This window comes from Podarcis tiliguerta (genome assembly GCF_965153285.1).
Source record: "Podarcis tiliguerta genome assembly, chromosome: 6".
Lineage (NCBI taxonomy): Eukaryota > Metazoa > Chordata > Lepidosauria > Squamata > Lacertidae > Podarcis > Podarcis tiliguerta.
Window position 1 is genome coordinate 92,713,708 of NC_139539.1, and position 14,403 is coordinate 92,728,110.

Consider the following 14,403-nt stretch of genomic DNA (forward strand, 5'->3'; position numbering starts at 1 on the left):
CACCCTGAAAAAAATGCAATTAAGATTACAGACCTAAGTATACTTACTAGGGATTAAGTCCCATTGAGCTCCATTAGACTTTTCTGCATAAACACAGAGCTACACTCTAAATTATTTTCTATTTTCCTTTCCTTTCCTTTTCCCCCCTTCCCTCGAAATTCCTCATCTGCTCCTCTTGAGCAGAAACCTCCAAATTCACCTGGACATTTAAATTTTGCAGCTATTCTCATTTTCCCCACTGCGTGGAGAGTTGCTTCACCAGCCCAAACGGGACACGCAACGCTGATAAGAGGCAGAAGATAACATTCACAATAACAGTTCAACTGAGAACCTGCAATTGTGTTTTTGGTGGGCTTCAGATGTATGGAACACCACTACCAATAAATTTCCTTAGTCTTACTGAAACATTCTTATTGCTTCCCTAGGAATTCCTTGGATGTTTTGCCTAAGCAGGAACCTCCAAACTCACATCAATATTTTTGTTTCAGACAAATGTGATGGCAACTCTGTTGAAGACTTCATTTTCGTGCCTAGTACCTTGACAGTAACGCTGATTGCTACAACCAGAAATGAGTGATGCCAGCAGCTTGTGGAAACACATAGTGGCACTAGGCCAAGAGTGCTGGAGGAATTCAGTTCACATCAGTTTGATCCTATTCCTTCAAGGAATATTTCTGATCCATACTCCATCTGTATGAACCAGCTTTCCAGATGGATAGGACATTAGAGAGATTTATACAAGGCAGTCTATACACCACAGTAAATACTGGCAATCTGTAGATCTGATAAAGTGCCCCAAATTATAAAAGGAGGTAAAGGGCATAGATTTGCACGGCTACTCTTTTCCTTCCCCCAAGGCAGGATAAAATAGGCTAGCAAGCAAAACCACTTAAGAGTAACAACAAGATGACTACACATCTGCTTCGTCCTATGTTACGGTTCTCAAGCTAAACCACGAAGACATTGGCTTGCCTTTTAAAGGGTTTGATGCCGTTCTTCCTCAACTACAGAGGTGATGCTCTGGATACTGCTTTGCTTCCATCACTCCCGGCTGGCATGGCCAATGGGCAGGGTTTGTGGGAAACATAGCTAAACAACATCTAGAGGGGCAAAGTCCCCATCCCTGCTCTCTTGGGTTCTTACAGGAAGAAAAGAATGGCTAGAGACCATGTTATTTGCTATTTCCTCTGCCTATTGATTCAACTGAGGAGACAATGGAAACTGCAAATTCCATGCTGCCTGGTGGGAAATTCGGCTCTTGAGCAAGCTCAGGAACATAATTTACAGTGAAGGAGAAACTGCATTTTAGTGATGCCTCTCGGCTGCTAGTTACTCCTACCCCATCTGAAAGGAACCGTTTTTGTCTTGGAGAGGAGGGTGGGGAAACTGGCAGGGGAAGAATGTGTAGTCCTCTATTTGCTAGGTTCATAATTGTGTCTACTTCTGCCATTATCAATACGGTTCCATTTGAGTCTGGCCATTGCATGAAACCAGACGATGTGGAGTTCCATCACCACCAAATCCCAAGAAGCCAACCTGACAAAATCTCCTCTCCTTTAAAAGCCCAGCAGCCCTTTTTGCACGTTGACACCTAAGGGTACTTGTACCACTGTGACTGGAGTTGTATCTTCCTTCACACTAGACCTTGGCTTATAAAGGAAGGCCCCCATTTATGAAACAGCTTTTACACTGAGAGCCATTTCTGAGTTTAGTTTTAAGTCTTTCTGTGTGCAAAATATAGGCTTTACTCCAGATGATTCACTTTAAATTCTGATTATTTACTTCAGTTTGACCTTGGGGCAATCTCTCTCTCTCTCTCAGTCTGACCTGTCTCACAAGATTGCACTGAGATTGGGGAGGCAGAGGCGTGCCTTGCGTATGGCACCTTGAGGGAAGAACGGTGAGGCAAAAATGTAATTAACAAAAGCAGTACCTGTTTTGGGCCACCTATCAGGCCATTCTTTGTATTGAGATCTCGGCCAAAGATAAACGTGTTGACACTCAGCAATTTTATACATATCAGTTTAACATCTGCTGCCTGTGGAACAAGTCATGAGCTACGTGCCAACCAGACCTCCACTTAAGAGGCCTCACATATTCTTCACACTATGATGGCTGGCATGGAGATGATTTCAGCAGCCTGCTGTGTCCCCTAACAATGCCGCTGTAAACAATGATCGGCCAATTTCATTCTAATCTTGACAATTTCACTGTAATTAAAACCAGGCTGTGGCTTGCAAACACTTTAATTAAGTCTGATTGGGAAAGATGGAGGAGAAGCCAGGGAGTAGAGCGCATGGCTGGCAAAGCCAGCAATAACACAGAGTTCTAAGACTTCTGAGCATGCCACCTACGCAGATGCCAAACTAAGTTTTAAACCAGGCTAAATGGGGAGTGGAGCAGAGCTTAGGCTCAAATGACAGTCGCGAGATTGCAAACTTTAAGCCAGTTACTCCAAACTCCTGGTAGTTGAGGAACATGTTTTACTTAATTGTAACTGAATGCACAATTCACTCTTCAACCTGGAAAACTTATTTCTAAAATGCTAAGAATAAAAATTAAATCCCACCAATTTTGGTTTCTGTTCAAGTCACTGAGATTCATCCTGGGCACAAACTTGTGCAGACTGTAGTTCTCCTGCATAGTTGCATCTCCGGTGTGCTCACACACAATACGGAAGTTGGGTTTATTTATTTTTCATACAACATACCGTATTTTTCACTCTACAGGACACACTTTTTCCCTCCTAAAAGCAAGGGGAAATGTGTGTGCATCCTATGGAGTGAATGCAGGGGGGAGGCAGGCGGGAAAAGCCCCCAAGAGCCGCACACAAGCTCCGTGAGCTCTTGCGGGCTTTTCCACAAGAGGGAGAAGGGACTGACTGGCCGCATACGTCAGTTCTGACATCACCAGTTCTGACATCACCATAGAAAGTTGCCAAAGCTGTGCCCAACCCTAGTGTAACGCCTTTGTTCCCAACTCCTGGAAACACTCCCTGCTGAACAAGCCGCTAGGAAAACTGTGGCGGGGAAGAGAGAGAAATGAGACCATCAAAAAGTAGCCGTGTTGGTCTGAGTTAAGTACTGCATTGCCCTCTTAAAAGGCTGTGGCAAAGGTTAAGAAAGGGAGGAATCTGCAGTGGCTAAGGCTGGCCTAAGTTCACCTGCACCTCTGTCTCGCCAAAAAACAAAACAAAAAAACACCAGACTCACAAAGGGTTAGCAGCCTGCCTGCTGCAGAGGAACAGAAAGATTAAGGCCGCTCTAGTCCCAGAGGGTTGACTCTTCCTGCCCCATTTCTGTCGCCAGAAGCCTCTCAAGAGAGCCTGTGGGTTTGTGCGTGAAGGTAGAGAAGGTGCGGGGAGAACTCAACTCTCTCAAGGCCAGGGCTTAAGAGAACAGACCTAGCTCAGGCACTGGCGCCAGTGATGCTGTTGTTGTTGTTGTCAGATGCACTGCCTTTCAGCATCCATTTCCTCCCTGTGTGCATTCATTTCCCCAAGCCACATCCTGGCTATTAGGGTTTTCGTAAGCTGGGGAGGGGCCAAACACACCATTCTTTCAGGAATAATCAGGTGGGCTTTGGTGATGCTCATTAAAGTGAGGAATTGACAGGGCTGATTAGAACGAGGCAGCTTGCGAGCAAGAACCGTGAAAAACTGCCAGGCTCAGAACTCCGCAGAAGCTCGTCCATCATGACTTGTGATGCCCCCGTGCCTCTACCTTCCCACTGGCTAGAAATCTGCAAATGGTGCCAAATCACATCAACCTACACAAGCAAGAGCAGCAGAGCGGGGCAGGCTGGAAGCAAAACTTGAGCAGGGCAAATAAAGTGCCCTTTAGGGAAGTTGACAAATACAAAAAAGAAAACCATGATTGAGTGTGGCTGAATCAATGGCCTCCTCCTTAGCTTATGTGGGTTGCACAGTACGTGTAAGGCCAAGAACACAGTAACCCAGACCCAAGAGGGGCCTAAAACAAAATGTTGCAGCGTGTCTTCTCCCCTAAAAAGAGTGCTCTAAGATGGGACTGAAGGGAGGGTTTCCAATTCCCTCTCTTTCTCTCTCTCTGTCTCACACATACACATTCTGTTTTTTCTTTTCTAGCTGTCACTCAATATTCTGTAGCTATTAAGCATGCTCAGTCCTTATTAGCCAGGGTTTTTTGGGGGGGTGGGGGGGGAAAGCAGCCTTCTGGATAGTTTTTTTTTGGGGGGGGTATTCGTTTTGCACTGCAAACATTGCTGTTCCCCCCGTCATGCTGATTCTTGCCTCTAGTTGTAACTTCCCCAAGTTCACCAGCACATGGAGAGATAGGAACATAAAAGCACCAACAGATGCAGCTGAGACATGTAGCATCACCGAATTTATTTACTCCTTCCAGGGACAGACCATCCTGAAGGAGGCCACTTATGACGGAATATTCCCTGGAATGGTTGAATGTCAGGACACTCTGTTGCTAGGTCTACTGCCGTCCAACTTGCAGGTGGTGATTTTCTGCACGGGGGTGGGGAGACACTTTTGTGTCCATGGAGTACGGTTACCAGACGTCCCCATTTCCCGGGGACAGTCCCCGGATTTGCGAATAAGTCCCCGGACAAATTGCATCCCCGGAATGTCCCCGGATTTCATCTAATGTCCCTGGGAAACGCAGCAGCAGCAGTCTCAGCAGCCCGGAGCAGGTGGCTCTGGCTGGCATCAGGAGCTGCTCGGAAGTCCCCATATGATGGTGGTGAGGGGCTCTAAGATGCAGCTTCCGGGCTGCCTCCACCTTCCCTGACCCCAGCAACTAAGCTGTGAAGGGAGGCTTCACGCTGCCTATCGGAACAGCCTCCCAACTCCTACTTGCCTGCAAGCAGGAGGGGGCAGGGATCTCTCAGTTAGGCAATGGGAAGCCTTCCTTCCCAGCTGAGGGATCCCCACCCACTCCTGCTTGCACACAAGTAGGAACTGGGATGGGGCTGCTCTGAAAGGCAGTGTGAAGCCTCGCTTCCCAGCTGAGGGATCCCCATCCCCGCTCCCTCCTGCTTGCACACAAGTAGGAATGGGATTGGGGCTGCTCTGATGGGAAGGAAGACATCACGCTGCCCAAGTCTCGCTAGCGCCGATGTTCTCAGCCCTCCTTCTCCGCCTTCCATACCTGCCCCACTGCACACCACTTCCCCACCACCACCAAAGAACCAACAACATGAGCCCAGGCTCATGAAGAAAGGAGATAGAAACCTTATAGGAAGGGGGAACGTGGTGGCTGAGGTCAAGGTGGCAGCTGCCCCTCTGCCACCGCCATCGCTGCAGCATCAACAAACATGTTTGTTTGTATTTATTTATTTATTGTGTCCCCGGATTCACTGGAAAATTTTTTGGTAACCTTACCATGGAGGCTCCTCCCATTTTTAGGACTCTGAACAATTTGGAAGGTGACAGAAACTAAAACCAAGGTGTGACATGCCCATCCCTGCTGCTGCTTTCACACTCATTTTCTTTATTATTCTTACAACTTTTGCTACTTTATTTACACATCACCTTATATCTGAAGGGCTCAAGGAGACTTACATACAGCAAACAAATATTAAAAACAAATATTAAAAACGTAACTCCTGGAGAGGGCTTTAGTCTACGCATTATGCGAATCTACCAACCCCAGATGTCAAATCTTTATTGCTTAGCCAAAGGCCACCATCAGTCATATAACAATGCAATGGAAAAGGCGGGACACGCCTCAAAATAGGATTAAAACATATGAATAGCACAACCCACTGCGATATCCAATATATATCCAATATATTTTACATGATGATAGCTTTAACTTTCATTATGAAAGCAACAGGTTCTTGCCAGTTTATAATTAGCCCAACACTTTAACAACAGAATTGACAAGTCCTCCTGCTACAGGAATTCTTCATCTGCCCTTCATTATTCTAAATCATGCAGGCAGTCAATCACATGGGATTCTACCCATTCTTTTTTAATAGGCAAAACTACAACTAGAAAATTAGCTAGGTCATATAGAATCCTCCTACAGGTCTGGTAGTTAATAATAATAATAATAATAATAATAATTTTATTATTTATACCCCGCCCATCTGGCTCGATTTCCCCAGCTACTCTGGGCAGCTTACAGCATATTTTGAAACATAATAAAACACCAGACATTAAAAACTTCCCGATACAGGGCTGTCTTCAGATGTCTTCTAAAAGTCAGATAGTTGTTTATTTCCTTGACATCTGAATGGGGGGTGTTCCACAGGGCGGGTGCCACTACCGAGAAGGCCCTCTGCCTGGTTCCCTGTAATTTCACTTCTCGCAGTGAGGGAACCAGAGGAAGACCCTCGGAGGAGGACCTCAGTATCTGAGCTGAGTGATTGGGGTGAAGACACTCCTTCAGGCATACTGGGTCAAGGCCATTTAGAGCTTTAAAGTTTGGCACCAACACTTTGAATTGTGCTCGGAAATGCACTGGGAGCCGATGAAGATCCTTTAGGACTGGTGTTATATGGTCCTGGTGGCCACTCCCCGGCACCAGTCTAGCTGCCACATTCTGGATTAGTTGTGGTTTCCGAGTCACTTTCAAAGGTAGCTTCACGTAGAGTGCTTGAAATTATCGTTCCACAGATGTGCCAAAAAGGTAAGTGATAGGTCAAAGCCGATCACCCTGCCATACCCTTTCAACTAAAATCAGTAGCATCTGGGAAGGTTGGCCAGAGCCATGATACCACCATCCCAACACTGGAGACATTTCACCTTATCTAGATAGGGCTGGAGTGGAGCAGAGCAAAAACACAGCTGAGGCTGCACAGATGCGCTGGCAGAAACAATCTGGCACTTCCACCAGTGAGTCCTCCACCCCAGCCCCATAGAAGCGAGCAGAAGCAACGCTGGAGGTTGGCTCTCTGGCTCTGCCCCACCACACCAGGCATTACTCACTAAAATGATCTGGACAGAGAATCAATGATTCTGCCATTTTACACGCTGTCCAGGGACTTCTAGTTCTTCTGACTGCAGGTGCAATTATTTTTATTATTATCCTCAGTGCAGAGAAAAGCAGACTGGTGTGGCACACCGAGCCCCAACCACCATCTCAGGACCATTCAGTCTGCTTCCCCTCAATGAGGTAATGCACTGAGACAATCCCCAGCCACTACTGCTGCTTGTCTTGGACGCCAGAAAACAGCAGGTTCCCTTCTCTCTTCGGCTTGTGGGGATTGATCTTGGCACTTGCTTCCTCTCAGAGGAGAGCAGGGAGCTTCTGGGACAAGTCCCCAACCACCATCCATCTTGGCAGCCGGCTCCTTTCTAGGAGCACAGCACAGGGAACCGATTCCATGCCTCACCTGGTTAACAGGGCAATGCCGCTTGGCTCAGACACAGATGTTTACAGAAATACAAAAATATCAGGTTCCTCCTGATTAAGAGTGCTTGAGAGCTGATGTAGTGTACTAGCTGAGCAACAATAGCAATGAATCAGGATGCCTGCGGTTTCCATCTTGCCTTGCCAGGAACTCACAAGGTTCCTTAGGCAAGCCACCCTCTCAGCTTATCCAGCTGCAATATGGGGTTAATAATATGATTCTATGCAGGTGGCGCTGTGGTCTAAACCACTGAGCCTAAGGCTTGCCGATCGGAAGGTCGGCAGTTCGAATCCCCGTGACGGGGTGAGCTCCCGTTGTTTGGTCCCTGCTTCTGCCAACCTAGCAGTTCGAAAGCACGTCAAAGTGCAAGTAGATAAAGAGGTACCACTCTGGCGGGAAGGTAAACAGCATTTCCATCACTGCTCTGGTTTCGCCAGAAACAGCTTAGTCATGCTGGCCACATGACCTGCAGACAAAGGCCGGCTCCCTTGGCCTATAGAAAGAGATGAGCGCACAACCCCAGAGTCATCTGCAAATGGACCTAACGGCCAGGGGTACCTTTACCTTACAAGGTTATTGTAGGGATTACAACAAGATATGCGAAATGCTTTGTGTGCTCAAAGGTGAAATATAAATACTGTTATTATTAAGTAGACAGGCTTATGCTTGTCTTTGCATCACTGCTGTGGCTAATGCCCTCCACTGACTTCTTTATTTCCATGTAACTTTTAACTCCTGTTCCAAGAAAACGGCCCTGTAACTAAAGCTAAAATGGAAACCAATATTTCTCCAAATCTGAAGCTTCCCGTACATGAAATTGCAATATTTAGAAGCAGGGTATTTTTAAAGCACCGAACTGGGCTCTTGCCGCAAGGCACTGACAGCCTCACAGGTCTGCTGTGAGGATGAAACATAGATACAGGGCAATTTGCCTTGAGCTTTTGACATAACATGGAAAGACATTTATAGAGAACGAAGCTTGTGCAATATGAAAAGGTTGAGTGTTAAACATTTCTGAATCCTGATCAACAGTAATTACCAAACCTGAATTATCCTTTTCTTGTTTGTCCAAACCCAGGCTTACGGTTTGTGTCCCCGAGACAAACTACGAGAAATATACCAAGAACTAATCTTAGTTTATAGCTTGTGATTTTTCTGAAGTGCTATGCATTTTAGGTCAGGCTTCATCAAACTCGGCCCTCCAGATGTTTTGAGACTACAGTTCCCATCATCCCTGACCACTGGTCCTGCTAGCTAGGCATCATGGGAATCGTAGGCCAAAAACTGGAGGGCCGAGTTTGAGGAAGCCTGTTCTAAGTGGTGGGGCCTTTGGAGACTGTCAGCTGGTACAGATTTCAGCTGCTGGTTGGCGCTGAGCTACTGGAATATTTTACACCTAAAATGGTACCAACTGAATTGGCTGCCATTGCCATTGCTGGTTATAACCTTTAAAGCCCTGAATGGTAGGAGACCCAAACCCACCAACCCACCATGAGTCTGTTCCTTGAGTTTGGCATTGGAGGGCTTGTTTATTTGCCCACTGGTAAAGACAGTCAGGTTGATGTGTACTCATAATATAGTCTTCTCAGCAGTGGCTCCACAGTTTTGGAAGTAGTTCCTTCTGAGATCTGGCAGGCCTCATCCCTGCCAATGTTTAAGAGGACCTTGGGACTCCCCTCCCCTTTGATGGCTTTTAGGGGTTAATGTATATCTGAGTTTTAATACTGAAGTAGTTATGGAATGTCTATTTCATTATAAATGTTAATCCTGCTGTGATTTTAAATAGTGTTGCAAGTTTGTAACTAACTAAATAAATACCCTGGAATTATCTTCCCATGGAAGCAAATTCAAAATGGAAGCTTCTGATCTGGGAAAACCATCTAAACTGGAACAGCTTCAGTGCCTCCCAGTTTCATCCACAGCCCTGTCTCCTTTCCCTAAACAGAACAGTGCCAGAGTCTGGCACAAAAATAATAATCACCGTGGCCATTTCCTCCAAATACCCAAAGCAGTATCTTAACTGCACATTTAATTTATCTCCCTGTGAATCTTTATTTTATTAGCAGTCCTGGCTTCCTTACAGAAAGCAGTTCTACAAGAGCTGAAAAATTAACCATTGAGACCTTTTCTCTTGGAGCATCAAGAGATGCACTCTATTGGGAGGTGGTGCTGTATCAATTGTGTGGTTATCATCTAGTGGAGGAACAAGGAATCTTTTTGAACAGGTCAACTCAAAGGAAGTGTGAACTCCCAAACTGAGCCTCTGGTCAACCTCTGGACAATTTTTTTGGCTTAAGCCAGGCATGTCCAAAGTCCGTTTCAGGAGTAAAATCCCTGGGGTAAAATCCAAAATGCCCTGGGGGGTAAGGGGTAAAATCCTTTTAAAAAAGCTCAGCAACTTCAATCTTAAAAAAAAGCTCAACAGCTTTGGTTGGCCCTCATGCATGTTCACTTCATCAAATCAGGCCCTCTTTGAGAAAAGTTTGGGCACCCCTGGCTTAGGCACTTCAATTCAGAGACTACGGTATTCCAAAAATCCTATTCTGAATCATGGCTATCCTAAGAATATCACATCAGCCAGATTTGAAGTTCAGGAGGTTAGAAAGAAATACTCTTCTTCAGAAAGTTCTGAATAGAAACACTTCCACTTTGCCTTTCGGTTACGCAAATAAATGTTTGCAATGCCGTATGCCTAACTATTGGCATTTGCAACAAGATGTACCAAGCTGTGAAAGGAAACCTATAACTGCAGAGCAAAGGACAAGGGACACTCAAGGCTGGTCGATTCATGCTGGCAAACATATTCAACCCTCATTTCAACTGTTTACCCAGTCTGGAGCTCCAGTCCATCACTGCGGACATTGTATGTTCTGCAAATACACCAACAGGGGGCATTCCTTCAACAACTCAGGTGCCCACCAGTGTGTATCATTTTTAAAAATTTGGAGCATCACTTGAGTAGCTTATGCTATCAAGGGCAAACCCTAGGGATCTGGCCCACCAAACCACTGTTTCAGTGGCCCAACAGCCCCTGGTAGAATCAGGCAGAATCAGGCCCAAGACATTTTGACACCTGAGGTGGACCACAAAATGGTGTACCACCCCCCACCCCTGGAAGAAGCTACCACTGTATTTAATAAGTTAATGTGTGTTGTTAAATGTATTTATTGAGCAATAATTATATACCACTTAATTGAAAACAACAACCCTCTAACAAAAAATAACCTCATCAGAAAATACCAATGAAATAAAACTTTATAAACAAGGCGACATAATCAAATTATCAAAATATAGATAAAACCAACACTTTTACAAATGAATATAGATAATAAAATTACATGTCGGGGTAGACTTGCCTAAACAATTTTTTTAAAGCAGGAGTTGAAAACAGGGTAATGACGTCACCTGCTTAATAAATGACTCAATGGCGAAGAGGGACCAACCAGCACTAATAACGATATAATACCGGCAATATTCTCAAAAGAGAGCTAGGGCTAATTTTGATATGGTAAATCTCATGTGCAGCCAGGCCAACTGCGTTGCTGCTATCTTGCGCCTCTGTTATATTTGGTCCAGCCGGTCTCTCTCCTCCTGCAGTTCAGGCTGTGAATGCCTGTTCAATACTGCTTTGTAAGAACCTTAAATCAGTTTGTTCAAATGGAAGTGTCCACAAAAAGATCCTTATTTTATGTTTTATTTATCATTACATTTCTGTTACTGCTGTTACTAATAGTACTTTGGCGCAAGCTTTTCTGTTGTCATTGTATTTTAGGGTCTTGACGGAAGTAGCTTGCACCGAAAACAGCCACCACAATTAAGAGCACAGAGAGGTGACAGGCACGAGAATAAAAGTGAATTTTTAAATCCCTCCTAGGAGGGAGCACAGCTGACAGTTCCCCTGTCACCAAAGGAATTGTCAATCTAAAATGATTGCTTTTCCAATCTAATTTTGATGCCCGGATAGTTCCGTTGCAGCTTGCCAAAATGAGAAAGTCAAGTGAGTAAGCAAGCAAACTACCACAACCCATTGTTGTTGTTGTTTTATTAAAACAAACAAAAACAAACCAACTGAACCACTGATCCTGCCTCGTACAACCGGCTTTGCTCATTTTCTCTGAGAACAGCCACTGAAATATTTATGACAATCTTTCCCAGTGACATCGCCATGAAGTCTATTCAAGCCAATCCCCGAAATGTTGACAATCAAGCTGTAGCCCAGCAGCTCTTTATGCCAGTTCTGAGTCTGATAAACAGCATTCCAAATGGGGACATTTCATGGGTTACACTTTAAGCCACCCCAACCCATGCATTTTGTTTTGTTTTGTTCTCACAAGGCTTCAAAGATCACCCCTCCTTTCCCCAGTGGCAGTGGTTCTTATACTGTCAGATGAACCTCCCTAGTGGGATATCGTCTCTAGAACAGGGGTATGAACCCCTATCCCGAGGGCCACAGTGCCTTCTGGCAGTGGCGTAGTGTGGGGGGTGCAGGGGGGGCCAGCCGCACCGGGCGCAACATCTGGGGGTTAGGGTTAGGGGCGCAAATCCACGGGTTAGGGGGCGCAAGTCCACGGGTTAGGGGGCGCAAATTACTTGCCTTGCCCCGGGTGCTGACAACCCACGCTACGCCACTGCCTTCTGGGCAGCTTTCCAAGGGCCACATGCTGTCAGGGACAAAAGCAGGCAGGGCAATGGATGTCAACTTGACCACCGTACAGTCTCACACCCCTCTCCATATCCTCCCTCCAGGCAAGCTAGGGGCACAATCAGAGTTCACATTATGACCAGGCTGAAGCATTCAGAGTGCGAAATTGGAAGAATGAGGGTGTGTAGCCTGGGGAGATTTATTCAGGCCAGATTCAGATGCCTGGAGGGTCAGATTTAGCCCCCCAGGCCTGAATTTCCCCAACCATGCTGTAGAGCAGACTTTCTCAAACTTGGTTCCTCCAATGTTGCTGAACTACAACTCCCATCATCCCTATATAGCAGGGATGGGGAAAGCTGCTGTAGAATATTGTGTGCACACAATACTCCAGGGAGGGATAAGATCCTGAAGCTGGTAGTATGTTCCTTTCCCACCAGCAAAGACCCATACAGATACAGAATGGATTTATAGAAGTGACAACATCTCCATTGCCCCATTATCTGATGAAAAAGCTACAGCTTTGTTAAGGTGGTTCCCTATGTATGGTTTTAAGACGGGCCAACAAGATTGTATTCCGTTCCTCTCCTAAGGCTAGTGTCGAGCTGAGTATCTCAATTTCACAGCAATATGAGCATTGGAGGCAACCATCTTTGCAAGCTCATCTATAGAGAATCTGATGCTGAGAGAGGGTGTGAGTAGAGTAAGTTTAGAAGAGGACCCTGAGTTCAAAAGGTTTGAGAAACACCTCCTCTATATAGGTTCATGGCCAAAAGTCAGAAGCAAAATGCAAACCCAGTCCAGATTTAAGGAAGTGCCCATTTATCAAACATCTGAAACCATACTGAGATGGAACAATTAAAAGGTTAACTTCTGTTGGCCTTCAGTTCTGTGGCTGAGTTGCCATAATGGTTCGGTTTGGTCTGAGCCAACCTTTTTCCTGGATCCAAAGAAAGGGGCATATTGCTGCTGCTGCTGCTGCCTAGCAACATAATATCATGCTATCCAGGACAGGTTTTGCCTCTGGGCAATTGCTGCTGACTTCTCCCTTCCAGCAAAAATCTCCACTAAACCGCAGCGTAGTTAGGAATGGATAGATTTGCCCATTGTACATATTTTGTCTCATGCACACATTTTTAAAAACAATTTTTTCCTACTATAATGCATTTTTGTATGTTTTCCCCTACCATGCACTATTGTAAGTACTCTTCCAAATATGTACAGGATTGGAGAGCCTCATCACACAATTCAGAGAAGTGTGGCTTTTCAAGGATTGCTGCATTTCAATTTGTGATTGGTTTGGGACATGCAAGTTAAGCAGATTTGCATTAAAATGTGAACATATTTCTCCATCATCCCTAAATGTAGTGAAGTAACCAACCCATAGATGTGAGGACAGGGTGAGGACATAAGCCTAGATGATGGGAAAGGAGTAGAAGTTGAGAACTTGATTGTCCCTCTGTTATAGTTCACAGGGGCACTAGTATCTGATCTCCATCAGGGCCAGCTTCACACATTTTGGTACCTGGCAGACTATCCAAAGGACACACTTCCCTCCCACAAAGTAGCACAAGGCAAAATCTCCTCCTTCAGCTCCTCTTAACTTAAGTGAACCAGAGGCCTCCTTTGAGTCCTGCCTGCATCAATGGTACGTTCTGTGGTGACCCAAGGCACTGTCTTCCCAATCCCACTGTGTCCCAATTGTGAACTCCATTCAGACTGTTCCCCTCATTACCAGCTTTTCATTGCCCCCCTCCAAAAAAAAACCCCTTTATCTTGTTTTGTTAGGAGTTTGTTTAGGGGCGAGCTGAGATTGTGTTTGTTTAATCTAAATGTGATGAAATATTGTACTGGTTTGCTGTCTGCTGCCCTGAAACCCTCTTGGGATGAGGTTTGGCCTAGAAATACAGGGACTCAATCCATTTCTATGTACCGTAGATTCCGGCGTATTAGGCGACTGGGTGTATTAGACAACCCCCCGAATTGGCAGCTGTAATTTGGGGGTTCGTCTTATAAGCCCAGTCCCCTAATACGCTGGGCAGCTCCGTGCCAGGAGAAAGCCAGACGGTGGAAGAAGATTGGAAAAAAAGTTTAAAAAATTTATTTAGAGAAATATTGTAAAATTAATGAATGTTAGAAAAATGTTGGAATGAAATTACATGGCTTTAGTAGAAACATTATAAGGAGTTAAGTACAAATAAGTTTTAGGGTTTTAATGGTAAGATAAGGTTAAAATAAATTAAGATAATTAAATGACAGAAAACAGTGAAAGGTGGAAAGGATTTGCTGAAATAATTAATAACTAGAATACAAAAAAGGGAGGTGTGAGGAGATCGATGAAACAAGTTAATGAAAGATAATGATAAATATTGGATGTGTTTTTAACTGTTTTTGCTTTTGCTTTTGTTTTGATGTAT

General features: G+C 45.0%; 1 protein-coding gene across 2 annotated transcripts in view; it reads right to left on the minus strand.

Annotated features, from left to right (window-relative positions):
• Positions 1–14,403, minus strand: part of BRINP2 (BMP/retinoic acid inducible neural specific 2) — a 90,308-nt gene that overhangs the window by 23,700 nt on the left and 52,205 nt on the right. The gene's annotated exons all lie outside the window — the stretch shown is intronic.